Below are 15828 nucleotides of genomic sequence, written 5' to 3' on the forward strand. Positions count from 1 at the left end.
AGATCTGAGATATGAACCACTTGGGACATCCTAACATCAAGTACCAAGGTTTTTGAGCCAAAACCCTCTTAATATGGGGACAAATAGATCTAACAGAAAGAAGACCAAATTGTAAGCTTGATTACCAGAAAAATGGCAAATAGGGTGTAGCTCCTAGATCTACTCCTTCTCCCTTGAGTCTTCTATCTTCCACTTATTCCACTAGCTTCAAGATACACCAAGGCGTTGTTTGTTTTTTCTGAACCAAAATGTCTGCAATCTGCGGACCACATCTGTAGACCTCTGCAGTAGAAGAGATGAACCAAACATCTGTAGTCTGAAAAAATAAGACTGTTTGTTTTTTTAACATCTGCGAGCTACAAAAATAAACTGATTTTTTTTAAACTTCAAAGTGATTTTTTCAATATTTTTATGACTTTGTTATAAATAATTAACGAATCTAGATCCACTTTTATGTATTATTGTATAAAAAATAAAAATAAAAATAGTATGAATTAACGTATATATTTGATAAAAACCAACAACTTTGGTTGCAAAGTTATAACTAAAAATTATAACTAGTGATAAAAGAATTTGATACATAAATGGATGGAAATAAACTTTGATTTTTTCAATTAAATCCATTAAAAACTTACCATAAATATTTTTTCTCTGGAATTGACGATACTGTATTAAATAATATTTTACAAAATTTGGCAAAAAAAATATAAGAATATAGTATATTTTTTTTCATATTTATATAAACAACATCAACCACTATTATTGTAACAAATTTTTATTTATAAATTTGTCAAAAATATCATGTTTGTATCGTCGAACGTTTTTTTTAAAGTTTTGTAATTTTTTTTCAAATTGTTAATCATTAATAAAGTTGGAAAAAAAATATAAATTAAAAACAAAACTTAAAAAAATAAATGTTTTTTAGGCTAGAAGATTTCTGAAGATGTTAGAAGACTCTGGTCCACATCTGCGCCAAGAAGAGAGCGCGCAGACATTTTTAGGTTTGCAGTCTTCAAAAAAACAAACAGTCTGCGAAGGCTAATGTATGTGCGTGGTCTATGAGGCGCAGACAGAAGAGGTCACACAGATCTGCAAACAAAAAACAAACACTACCCAAATAACACTCAAAACAACCAAGAAAGCTCAAGTTCACTTATGGAGGATTAAGTTTTTCGGTGTAATGCTCTGGAGGTGATGGAGGCTGGGGTGCAAGCCTCATAAGATGTTTAAATAGGGTGCAAACCCTCCAATTTAGGGTTTCGCTCAGACAGCTCCTACTCGCTGAGTTGGTCTTCCGACTCGTTGAGTAGATCACGTAATCCCCCAACCCGGAGTCGATCCTACTCGATGAGTTGAGCCCCCAACTCGCCGAGTCCAAGAGTAAAATATGAAGTTTGACTTAAATTTAAATGTGTACCTGAGACCGGGTATTACACTCCCAAACACATGTTTGTCATATCTCAAAACCAATATAGTTGATCAGGATATATTAATCCCAAATATGATTACATAACTACCCAGGTTTGACTGTAGTGTCCAACATCCAAATACTTTTGAGCTGTTATGACTGTGATATTGTTCTTGTATTTATGAGTGTTAGTATACTTCTTGTAAAAATACTTAAATTTTAAAAGTATACTTGTAGTCAGAGCTCTCGGCCCCAATGTATTTATAGTTTGTATATCTTTTATGGCTTGATATATTGAGTTCACTATAAACAATGTTCTGATACCATTCTGTCACACCCCCAAACCAGACGACGGAAACGTACAGGGGTAGAGGACTTTATTTGTAGTATTACAACACATGCATCATCTTAATCAAAGTACAAACAACCATTGTATTAAAAAGTAAAAGTATTTACATGTGTTCAATCGTTGTATATTGACACCAAAACAGTATAGCAAAATATAGAAGAAATGACTCAAAACGGCTCCATCTTCTCAAAAGCTCGGGGAGTACCTTTTTACTGATTCCATGAGAATACAAGTAATTTGAAAAGAGAGTTTCAACATAAATTTGAGTGAGTTAATAAGTATTTATGTTTGAAAGTATGTTTTTTGTTCTTTGAATATGTAAACGGTTACAGAAAATCCTATATTTTCTGTTGTATATGAAAAGTAGTTTTAATCTCATAAAACTGTTTTTTATCCATTGTTCTGTATTTGTATTCCTTTGTAAAACCTGTAAATGTGAGTGTTTTTGGTTCCACTAGCTAAATTAATAAACTATATCTTTGTAAACTAGTACTTTGAAAATGTACTCATGTTTAGTTAATTATACACTAACTATAAATGTGAGTGTTTCTGGGTAGCGTCCCCCGATTCTGAGAGGCAGCCGGGTACGCCCAGCGTACACATCTGGTACATGCAGCGTAACCTGGAAAGTTGACTTTTAGGGTATGGTCTATTGTGGGGCCTTTGAGATATGAGAGGGGTAAAATGGTCTTTTACCCTTCTGAGAGTATCATAAGAGGACATAGTCTAGCCTTTGAGAGTTATAACAATTAGGGTATTTATTTTGATTAGGTGGAGGTTAAACCAACATTACCAAGTCAGAGATTACTGAGATACCCGAGGTGAGTCTTCTCACTATACTTTACCTAGTGTGGTAATAGAGTTATGTGATAGAGTATTTTAGAGTTATATGCCAGTGTAATTGCATGTTATTTATGTGCTATGATTTATTGTGTTATGTGTTATGTATGATTCAGAGTTACAGAGTTAGGACCTTCGGGTCCACAGAGTTAGGATTTTCGGGTCCACAGAGTTAGGGTCAAAGGGCCCATAGAGAGCTGGGACTGGAGGGCCCCACTGAGACACATAGACCTGAGGGTCAACAGAGTTACAGCCTCGAGTGGCTATTATGTATTAGAGTGGTATTGTGCGGAAACTCACTAAGAATTATGCTTACAGTGTTATGTGTTATGTGTTTAAGGTACCAGTGATGATCGTGGGAAGGCGCCGGCATGATCCGTACACATGCACATCGGAGTTTTTATATATACTTTGATCTTGGATTTTGTACTAATACAATGTTGATACAATGTTTTATTTATGATTTCAAATTATATTTTATGGGTTACAAAAGTCAAAAATTGTTCAAGTTTTTACGATGTTACAAGTTGGTATCAGAGCCTTGGTTTGAAGGATTTGGATATATCTTCGGGCGTATCTGAACTCAAACTGGGGATATGAGGAAATTTTTAATAATAATAAAAATAATATTTTTGAAAAAGAGTAAAAAGAGTTTTGAGATAAACAGAGCAGAGCCGTGTGTACGATCAGCCAGCGCCCGAACGGTGATTTCCCAAAATACCCTCATAATAAGTGATTATCAGATATGTTATGTATGCTATATGATGAGTTGAGATATGCATGCTAGAGTAGACTAGGTATTCTTATTAGGACTAGAGTGGCCTGATATATGTGTTGGATTAGTGTCTAAGTCCATAACTATTTTGGTATGTACTTGACCCGATGGTGCATGGTCCTTTTGGGTTGCCTTCATCAAAGCAACTTGATAGGATGAATTATGGAGAGAAAGGATTAAATATGATTTATTAATATATTATGAGAATAATATATTAAAGGAGAAATCATATTGTTTAATTAATATTAGTCAATAATTAATTGGTAATTAGTTTTGTGACTAAAAGAGATTAATTAAACTTAAGAGACTGGAATTGTAATTATAAGATAATTGCAATTTGGGCTATGGATTGTCTTATATTAAGGAGTGGACGAATTCTATGGGGAAACCCATAAGAAATCATCCAAGGACTTAAGGAAAGGGGGTCCATGGGTTGCTTAGGGCTTAAGCATCCAAATTAGGGTTTCCTTGTTAGATAACCCTAATAGCCTAACTATATATACATCCCTTATGACCCAAAAACGTGGCTAAGCATCCTTCTAGGGTTTCACACGTTTTAGGGCAGCCTTCTTCCTCTATCATCTTCATCCTCTTGCTCTTGGTGTTTGTGAACCATTAGAGGAGTGACATTTGTGACTCTAAGCTTTCTAAAGTCAATACAAGGAGGAATTGGGATTGTTATTGCTACATATCAATCAAGGTAATATCTTAAACCTAATTATATGTTAATATCGATTTCCATATGTTAGAATTAGGGTTTATAGTCTTGGATAACTTGCATGTACAATAGAGAAACCTAGATCCAAGCATTAGGGTCTGTATGAGCACATAGGATGTTCTTATGACCAAAACCCATCAGTGGTATCAGAGCCTAGATTGGTTTCTATTGTATTGATGCTTTGTATGATTAAAAAAATAGCTTTTTGGGTTTCTGGGGGCTGAACTCGCCGAGTCCATAGACAAACTCGCCGAGTTCATGCTGACTCGGCGAGTCGGCTGGTCAGATAGAGGGAAAACCGGAATTTCTTGCTGTTTTTGCTTAAGGATAGTTGCCTTATCATATTAGATCAATATAAATCCGATTTTATGATATATTTGACTATTCTTGATCTAATTAAAGAAATTTATCAATTAATAAAATATTTGTTTCCTTATGTGATAATTGATTAATTTGTTTGATTAAATTGGTAAATTGTTTTGCAAGAAATCATTAAATAAATCAAATATGGATAATTATGTGATTAAATATTAATTAAGATTATTTGTTATTTGATCCTTGTTGTTATGAAAAGTGTAATATTTTCCCCTTTAGGTTTTATAGTTTAAATTTGAACCCAAAAGTTTTGTTGTTTTGAAATTTAAATAGTTGAAACCCTAATGTTTTGAAAAAAGGTTTCAAAACTTGCCCTTAAGTTTTGGAATTTAAATTTTAATTAATAGTTTAATTTTGATGTATATATAAATTCTAAACCCTAATGTTTTGAAATGTTTCAAAACTTGCCCTCAAGTTTTGGAATTTAAAAGTTGATTAAAGGTTTAATTAGGAATGTTAAATTCTAAAACCCTAGTATTGTTTTGAAAAGTTCAAATCATACCCTTATGGTTTTATTAATTAATTAAGGTGTATAATTAAAGGAGATTTAATAAATCCATCAAAGTTTAGGTTTACAATTTAATTGAATTAAAAGTATAATTGTTAAATTTGACCACCTAGTATTTGTAAAAGTGTAAAATACACCCTATACTATATATAACATTAAAAGTCTAACATTATATATATGTATGAGTAAAAGTCAGTCTTACCGTTAGTAGGCCTCATTCACGAAGCTGGTCTATAAGGGGTGTTTAAGGAAATTGCCTATAATATGGCGATTGAATGGGTATCCACTCTTACCCACCGCACTCTTGACTAGTGGAGGGTCGTTAGCCGAATGGGTAGGATAGGACGAAACCTTCCATTATAAGTATGATGAAGTACAAAAGTAATTAAATGTTTTTCAAATTCCCAATCTTAGTTACTTAGGCAAACTGAATTGATGCAATTCCATGAAATTACACTTTGTGCCCTTGCGAAGACGTTAGTGGAGCGTGTGTAGTTTACCGGCACACTAAATGGTTCTAAGCAAAGGTAGCAAAGGGTGACTCAATGTTTGTCATAGTTCGGTGGAGCGTGTGTGGTTATTGGCACATCGAATAGGTGACTATAACATGTGAGGGCACCATGTAAATTTGCATGGTTATTCACACCCGTTTTGTGATCCTCGGCATCCCAGTCACAAACAAGAGGGGCATATCGAGATTTAAACATGCCATTGAAATGTTAAATGAATCTCAAAGGATCTAGGACTTTTCATAGATTTAAAACTTAAATTTCTTTTTCGTTTTTTCATGGTGGAAATTAGTGAATCGTCATTCACTTACCTTCAAATGTTCTGCAATTTGGGTTACGGCATCCCTCTCCCGAGTTGTAGAATATTGTGTTGGGTACTAGCCTTAGTATCTCATTTGGGTGATTTACTAAGGACTCATCAATCAACTAACTTGAATTCGTTTTCTCCCGTTTTGTAGATGTCAAAGTTCGACAATTATGGTCTTCCCAAATCTCGTGGAACAAGCATTCCACATGAAGATGGTATTCCACGATTCGATCGAGGAACAAGAAATCATGCTTCACTTCCTCCACCTCCTCCAATTGTTCTCCCTAACCCACAAGATCGAAGAATTGAAAGGTTCAATATCACTAAGGCCCTATTGGAAATGAAACATGAAGATGGTAAATTCGTGTGTCCCACATTCTAGGAATGAAATCACACATTGATAGGTTGCTTATGTTGGGTGTGTCATTTCCCGATGAGTTGGTTGTGAAATGGGTTCTGCAGTCACTCCCTGAATCATATAACGAGTTCAAAAGAAAGTATTATATTATGGATCATGACGATAACCTCATTGACCTAACTTACATGCTCATTGCTGCTGAATCAGAAATGATTTGGCGAAGCAATGGAGCGTATTTGTTGGGAGAGTCAACCGACCATGCTTCCGAGGACGTTCTAAGAGAAGCAACCTGCGTTTGCTGCCAAGATAAAGGGCGTTGGATAGAAGTCTGCCCCAAGACCCTGAAGATTCCAAAGATGGGAGAGTCAAATAGTATGGTTGTGCTTCAGGTAAAAAAAAATCCACTATCTAACTCCATTAAGTTCCTATTCGTTGCATGATGTGATAAGATTGCATTTGAATGTTTTGCAGGATCGGTGAAAAGAAAGGAAGCTTGATGAAAGAGCAAGATGAGTCTAATCACAAAGAAATGGATCTCGATCGCATGGACTTGAAGATTAGATCTTGAGCTTAGATAGTTATGATAGACTTGTGATATGTGTATTTTTACATATATTTATGTATAACATATCTTAATATTTTAGCATTTATTATTATTATTTAGAACTAAAATAAACTTAATATGCTTTGAAATATTTAATTACAGTTAAAATGGGAGATGGAATGCAAAAGAAAGAGAATAGAGCTGAAAAGATGCAAAAAGGATATTGATGGCAGATTGACCCCTCTTCAGTGTTTCGGGTATATCTGATGACTCATAAGTCCAATTGACGAGGTTTAAACTGTTCTGAAAACTAGACGAAATTTCCTACGACTTATTTGAGAGGGACTTTTGGCTAATTCGACACTTATCTCATCCAAAATTAGCCTTGAAGATGAAGCATAAAAGCTGGACGGAAATTCCCTCCAAGTTACTTATTCCCCAAGCACCACTTTCCTTATTTTTATTTGCTTAATCCCTAAGCCACCATTAGTTTCATTATTCCAATCCAACTCTAATATTCCATATAAATTCCATCTCCATCAACTATAAATACCCCATATCATTCCACCAATTTGAAGAATCTATGATATTCCACTTCGACTTGTGCAACAAGAAAACTTCATAGTTGCCGTTTTGAGGGTCTAGGAGGTGGTCGGAAGGCCGTTAAGCTAACGGGAGCGGAGATTGAATGAAGCTTTGATTATTAGACTAATTGCTATATTGAATAGTTTGTTTGTGTTTAATTTATCTTGCCAAGTTTGTTAAAAGATCCTTACGTATTAATGATAATTATTTGTTGTTAATTGTTAAGTGAATTGAGTTGTATGAACATATGTTTGATTGCTTGTCTCTTATGATTTTGATGACCATCGAGATTATAAGTCTAGGAATAACGAATGTGAAACTAGGATTAACATGGGAATAAGTAAGTTAATGTGTGAGCCTGGTTTGATGACCATCAACAAGAGGTTTATTGAATGTCTAATTTGATTAACTATTATTACAAGTCTTGCTTGATACGAACTGAACACTAGGAAGCATGTTAGTTTAACCAATTGATCACTGTTTGAATTGACTTGTTTGCTAAAGGATTGGTTATAGTGAACGCGAATCTAATCATTTTAGGAATCGGTGAACATGAATAAATAAATTTGTGTATGCAATTGTCTATGCTTTTAAAGTGTAATTTGTCTAAACCAAATTACCTGAAGAGATTTGCTTTCCTGTTAGTTTATCGAGAGTTGTTAATTAATTGTTCGTTTGAGATTTATTAAACTACTTCTTTATTCTTTTCGTGTGACCTGTAACCTATAATTAAATATATTAAATTAATCCACTGTTCCCTGTGATCGACACCCGACTTACCTAAGCTATACTGTAATCTGACTAGGTACACTGCCTATAAGTGCATAGTTAGTCTAAGTTTGTTAGGTTATAAATATTAAATGGGTACTTTCGTGCACATCAAGTTTTTGGTGCCGTTGCTGGGGAACGACTTTCAATTAATTTAGTTTATTTGATTATTCGTTATTTATTTTTAGTTAGTTTTTTATTTTATTTTTTTAGTTTTATTTTCGTTGATATCATTTCGCTTGTCAGGAAGGTTCTTGTTGTTATTTGCAGGAATTTGTGATCATACACATCAATTGGCTTTACCTTTTGCATGGGTTTCGAGATTGCAAGCGATTAGGGAATTCTTGACTTGTTTAGTTTACTACTTTGGTGATTTGTCCAACTCAATCCACGAGGCATAGTATAGCAAGGCGTATCGAGGTGGTTAAGTGGAAGACTGAACTCTTGCTACTCTTGACTAGTTGGGTCAACTCTTGTTCTACTTATTAGTTAATGGTGCAAAGAAAACAAAGGAAATAGTCTGACAGGTCCCGAAAGTTTTTGTTTTCACAAACCACCTCTTGCATGCAAGGGATTTAATCAACAATTGTAGTTTGATTTTGATGATGACATGTGATCGTGATATCCTTTTTAGTTATTTTGGTTTTTTTAGTTATTTTAGTGAGTTTTTATTTTTATTTTTAGTTTGTTTAAAATTTGTTTTCCATGTTGATGCTCTTGATGTTTCAGATCTTTGCATAACTTTTACCCTTCAGATGCTTTCAGAAATTTCAATAATTGGGGTCGAATGTTGATTTGTCACGAGAGAAAAAATCATGTGAGGGTTTGAAGTTGACACTTGAGAGCCATGACTTTCAATAAGTTTGGGGTGCGCGTCGATATTTGGAGGGATTATTATTTCGAAGAGTGGCGTTTCTAACTATACATTGATTCCCATGGCATGGATGAGTTGTTCCCACACCATGGAGTTTTATTTTGACGCGATGTAGAAGTATCATCCCGGCTGCCATGACATGGTTGACACTTTCCTATGTCGTGGGGGAGTTTTTCATCGCGAGAGGATGCTGCTATTCTACATACCACGACGTGACCACCACTTACCACGTCGTGGCCATGCTATTATTCGTGATATGGATTTTTCCTCACTCGACGACACGACGTGGTTGACACTTTCCCACGTCATGGTCACTATACATTGCTTTAGTTTGCAATCGTTCGCACCATATTTCATAAGTCAATGTTCTTTTTTATTTTCCGACACATTCAGAAGCAGCAGTTCCAGTTTTCAGTTTTTCAGCAATATTTGAAGCAACCTGTAGCAGCCCCATTCGATCTCGCCACGACTACCCAGGGGAGTCTGTTCCTTTTTCTCCCTTTTTATGTTCTTAATTTGTTTTAGCATACAATGAGGGCATTGTATGAAATAAGTGTGGGGTAGGGGGTCGGTAAAAGTAAATTATAAAAATGAAATAATAGTTGGAAATTGCTAGATTTAGGGAAATTTAAAAATTTAAAAGAAAACTTGAAATAATAGTTTAATTTAGAAAAATCTAGTGATAATTTAAAATTTTGCTAATATTGTATGAGATGATCCGATGAGAACTCTAATGTTTAGTTGAGCCAATATACGTTATAGTGCATTTGTGGCTTCCCTTATGTTAGTGAAATCATGGAACAAAAACATAACCCCGCTCGGTTTGAAGGATGCAATATGTTTAGCAGCCTAAACCTGAAATGTATCCAGGAAAATTATTATCATTAACCAATAAAGGTTGAGGTTGAGCGCCTCTGCTTAAGCATGTAGGTTTTGAGTGAAAAAAGAGAGGTACATGTAAAAAAAAAAAAAAAGATAGAGAGAGAGAGAATTACGAAAAAGTTTGAAGAATTTTGGAGCAAATAAAATAAAGATCAAAAGATCAAAATTCCAAGAAATTCAAAAAGTTGAAGATACCAAGAAATCAAATCAAATAAGGTGGTGAATTCAAAGAAATCACAGATCAAATTGTTAAGAAAGTGAAGAATTCCTAAAAAGCTCCATAGTGGCATCATAAATTGTAATTCTAGATTATGTATGCTTAGGTTTCTCAACTAAAAATACCTTGAGGTTAGGAGGTTTTCTGCGGATGGATTCGGAGGGTTGCATAAAATGAGCATTCTTCGGAAAAAGTGAGCAAGTGTTTATGAAGATTGTGAGTATTTAAAGTATGGGGGGTACTTTAGGAAAATTTTAGACACAAATGCATGCGTTGAGGTCTTGGCATAATGGATGAGTTTTAAATGGATTGTTTAGTGCAATATTGGTAAAATAAAAGTAAATTTGCTTGGGGGCAAGCAAAGGCTAAGTGTGGGGTATTTTGATATGTGTATTTTTACATATATTTATGTATAACATATCTTAATATTTTAGCATTTATTATTATTATTTAGAACTAAAATAAACTTAATATGCTTTGAACTATTTAATTACAGTTAAAATGGGAGATGGAATGCAAAAGAAAGAGAATAGAGCTGAAAAGATGCAAAAAGGATATTGTTGGCAGATTGACCCCTCTTCAGTGTTTCGGGTATATCTGATGACTCATAAGTCCAATTGACGAGGTTCAAACTGTTCTGAAAACTAGACGAAATTTCCTACGACTTATGTGAGGGCGATTTTTGGCTAATTCGACACTTATCTTATCCAAAATCGGCCTTGAAGATGAAGCATAAAAGTTGGACGGAAATTCCCTCCAAGTTACTTATTCCCCAAGCACCACTTTCCTTATTTTTATTTGTTTAATCCCTAAGCCACCATTAGTTTCATTATTCCAATCCAACTCTAATATTCCATATAAATTCCATCTCCATCAACTATAAATACCCCATATCATTCCACCAATTTGAAGAATCTATGATATTCCACTTCGACTTGTGCACAAGAAAACTTCATAGTTGCCGTTTTGAGGGTCTAGGAGGTGGCCGGAAGGCCGTTAAGCTAACGGGAGTGGAGATCGGAAGGGTTGGAGAGCAGATACAGGTCGGTAATCATATGGGTTGTTAATGTGACCATGTTTAGCATTCCATTGTGGTACTTTTCTGTATTTAGTTTCTGATTTGGGTGTAAAAACCTTTTACCTTGAGTTTATGATTGAATGAAGCTTTGATTATTAGACTAATTGCTATATTGAATAGTTTGTTTGTGTTTAATTTATCTTGCTAAGCTTGTTAAAAGATCCTTACGTATTAATGATAATTATTTGCTGTTAATTGTTAAGTGAATTGAGTTGTATGAACATATGCTTGATTGTTTGTCTCTTATGATTTTGATGACCATCGAGATTATAAGTCTAGGAATAACGAATGTGAAACTAGGATTAACATGGGAATAAGTAAGTTAATGTGTGAGCCTTGTTTGATGACCATCAACAAGAGGTTAATTGAATGTCTAATTTGATTAACTATTATTACAAGTCTTGCTTGATACGAACTGAACACTAGGAAGCATGTTAGTTTAACCAATTGATCACTGTTTGAATTAACTTGTTTGCTAAAGGATTAGTTATAGTGAACACGAATCTAATCATTTTAGGAATCGGTGAACATGAATAAATGAATTTGTGTATGCAATTGTCTATGTTTTTAAAGTGTAATTTGTCTAAACCAAATTACCTGAAGAGATTTGCTTTCCTGTTAGTTTATCGAGAGTTGTTAATTAATTGTTCGTTTGAGATTTATTAAACTACTTCTTTATTCTTTTCGTTTGACCTGTAACCTATAATTAAATATATTAAATTAATCCACCGTTCCCTGTGATCGACACCCGACTTACCTAAGCTATATTGTAATCTGACTAGGTACACTGCCTATAAGTGTATAGTTAGTCTAAGTTTGTTAGGTTATAAATATTAAATGGGTACGTTCGTGCACATCAACTTGTTAGAAATTTTCTTTTTGAATACATAGTTTTCAGTTGATTTTCCATTGTAAGGACAAATGTTTCCGTTGCTTTTATAAATAAAATAAATTTTGGTTTGACTTATTTATTTATTTGTTTATTCCCTCGCAATGAAATCGTTATGAAAATTGATGTTTTCATATTTCTACAACGAATGGATATGGTTCTTATTTATGGAAATGTCGAGAATTTACCAAATAGGGAGAGTTTCTCATCGCCCAAATTTCAATTGGACAGAAATTTGGAATCATTCAACTTGGTTGCATGATGAATGAGAAATTTCATATTTGGAAATTAGACTAATTCATTGACAAAGTGTCAAGTGAAGGACTAGGAGATCGAGTACACAAAGTTGCGTGTTGATCAAGTCCACCATAAGAGTAACAAAGATATTCGTCATGATATACTAAAGGTTTAGTAAATATGATTATACTTATAAGATTAAGTGTAATTCGGAATTGATTAAAAAGGTTTAAATCAATAGCAAAACGAATAAGAAGAATCAAGTAGGCAGAAAGATAAAAGTTTCTCCATTCTAAGAAGAAGGGAGAGTACATTTTATGCTTTGTGATAGGTCGTTATGATTAAGAAACATATCTTAATTGATCCTCTAAGTGAGTCTTAGTACAATTGTATGTCTAAGTAGAGGAATCAAGAATTGAAGAAATGGTTAAATCAAGAAGTCAATCATACTTCGTTCCAAAACAAGTCTTAGAGTTAAGATTGTGACAATGAGTGACAGGTATTAAAAGGTTTATAACGTTCATCAAATGTGGAAAGTTGTGATGTCTTGAATAAGACAAAGACCAACTAGGACCAATTTACGAAGTGTTTTGATAAAAACAACACTAACTCTTGAAAGGTTTCAAGATCAAATCAAAATAAACCTTATCGATCATCACTAGCACACGAGTTGAGGTTTACAACCTATCGTGTTGACATTATTTTGTTTCTATGTTGTTCCAATTGAGTTAATTATGCATGTGAGTTCTATGAGTTCTCATTTTGAACGCATAAAAGGCAAGGCATCTTAATCAATGAAAGGTACATTGATAGGAAAAGGGTGAGCTGCTTAACTACTTGGAAGACATGGTGGGCAGCTGTGCTACCATAAGGCAAGAAAGCAAGATTAAGAAAGTTCGGTCCATATGAGTTTGAATTGTCGTAAACCTTGGTTTTAACAAATTCACATGGATAGGAACACATACACCGTTTAAATCTAAGTGTCATAAGATTTCCTCCTTCATGAAAATGATTGTGAGAAAATGCTTTCACTAAGAAAGATTTTAAGAAGATAGTGATTGTAAAATTGCATTCTTGAATTCGATTATGGTTACGGTATCCATTTCCATAATTTGAATTGTGAGGTTTGGCAATTAGTCTTAGATGGAGTATGAGTTGGATGATGAGTTGAGAGGTGAAATAGATTGTGAGGTGAGGATGAGAGGTGGACGATGTGAGAAGCTTTTTTCCCAAATGATGGCCCCATCATTCAGCAGAGTATGGATGACAATCACAGACTATTCTAGACAGTCCAGTGAAACACTAGCAGGCTCACAACCTGTAGGTGTTGTGAACGACGTGTTCACCCGGTGTACTCTAAACCCTGGTGATCATGCAGACTTGATGCCTAAACCCTGGTGATCATGCAGACTTGATGCCTAAACCTTGGTGATCATGCAGACTTGATGCCTAAACCCTAGCGACTATGCAGACTTAGTGCCCGCTGTGTAAACCGTGGCTATGATGGACTTTGTGCTGATTCCTTAGGATAATCCTTAGGAATGAATGAACGAGAAATAGCTGGTTCTTAGGGTAGATCCTTAAGAGTAAAGAAGATAATGGGGATGGGTAATTGGGTTTAATTGCTTGATTATTTAAACATAATAATTATATTATTGTGGGTTGAAAACCCTATGTACTCACCAGGTTTCCCAACCTGACCCACTCAGATTATTTATATCACAGGTGTTGATACGAAGTCACTTTACACTGAGAGATTTAAAGAGATGTAGATCACTAGTGTAAATAAATGAAACTTCTGTTTATGCTTATGTTTCTGTATTAACGATGACATCCCAAACGTTTTGAAATGAATAAAATACATTTCTTCAAAAATGTTTTAATAACGTATTTATCATGTTTTTCTGGGAACAAATTCCGCAACATTTTTATTAAAAGAAGTACTCTGATTTTTATAAAGCATAAACAAAATCGGTCTTTTCTGGCCGTGAAAATGGGGATGTCACAGTTGGTATCAGAGCATTAGTTTAAGCGAACTAAGAATTTGTAGGATTTCTAGACTTAAACTTAGAATGCTAAGCGATGATTGTGAGGTGTAAAGCACTAGATTATTTTAGGAATTATGCCTAAAATGCTTTTATGTGCTAAATGCTTTATGTTGTTATTTATTCGGATCTATGGTCTATTGCCGACCGGATCTGGAAACCTTATGTGTTTAGGATTCTAAACGTACTACTACGATATTAGAACTAGCATATTAACGTTTCAGAGTGATAAGGATGATTTAAACGTCAATCCTAAGTAAAGGTCTAGATTCACCTTATTCGGTGTATAGATCAAGCTGGCAAGAACCCGTAGTGGAAACGTGAAAGCAAATGGGAACCGAGATCAGCCCCTAGTGATTGAGCAAATACCGGTTGTGGTAGCCGCTACTGAGCCAATAACAATGGCCAGAGTGCAAGCGATGATCCAGGCGATGTTGGATCGTCAAATGGAGGAAACCAGATGTCTGCTCGAGCAAAATCGAGAGGAAGCGACCATACAGATCGAACAGCCTGAGTTGAACGAAGGGCAGACTGAGGAGGGAAACTACAGTGGGACTGTTGGTCAAGCCAACCCACCGATAGTTAGGCAAAACCACTAGGACGGAGGAAATGATGGACATGGATGCAAATACAAGGATTTCATGGCGTCCAAACCACCGAGTCTATCTGGAAGCCCGACGCCGGTGGAAGTCATAAATTGGATCTCTGAGATGGAGACGATGTTTGAGAGTTGCGAGTGTAGCAACAGGCAGAAGACCGCTCTTGCGGTTCCTTTGTTGAAATCTGGAGTACTAAGCTGGTGGAAGCTACTAACCGATTCGATGCCCAAAGGAGAAGTGAGCAAGATGTCATGGGAGGATTTTCTGGTGCAGTTAAAAATGCAGTACTACTCTGAGCAGGATCTTCTGGAGATCAACAACGAGTTTCAGAATCTAAAGAAGGAAAAGATAAGTGTCATCGAGTATGCTGCAAGTTTTACGGAGAAAATGAAGCTTGTTCCTTACCTCGTCCCAACTGAACTCTCCAAGGTTAACAAATTTACCCTTGGATTACCAGCGGACTTCGGTCCAATGGTCAAGAAAACTACCACTTTGAAAGCCGCCATCTGGGCTGCTAAGAATGTGGAGACCCAGATACGAAATAAGGGTCTGGAGAGAGCTGAATTTGGCGAGAAAAGGAAGCATGAAGGATCTTCAAAATCCAACAAAGAAAGGAAATTCTCAAAGCTTGACGAAGGAGGAGGAGGTGAAGCCAAGTGGTGCGAAAAGTGTAAAAAGAAGCACTACGGGAAGTGTAGCGAGGAGGTGACTTGCTACAAATGTGGAAAGACAGGGCATTACACCAGCAAGTGTGCGTCCAACAAGAAGGTGTGCTATGGATGTAACAAAGAATGGCATATTTCTAGGGATTGCCCAAAGAAAAATGAGGCAGCAAGGCCAAACACACCACCAAGACCAAGGGCATTCCACATGATCCTCGACGAAGCAGAAAACAATGCGAGGAACCAAGGATGAGGAATTCGTACCCGAAGATAAAGCTATGAGGTAACCAAAGAGATAGAA

The sequence above is a fragment of the Lactuca saligna genome, chromosome 5, assembly GCF_052625555.1.
Source record: "Lactuca saligna cultivar CGN05327 chromosome 5, ASM5262555v1, whole genome shotgun sequence".
NCBI classification, from domain to species: Eukaryota; Viridiplantae; Streptophyta; class Magnoliopsida; order Asterales; family Asteraceae; genus Lactuca; species Lactuca saligna.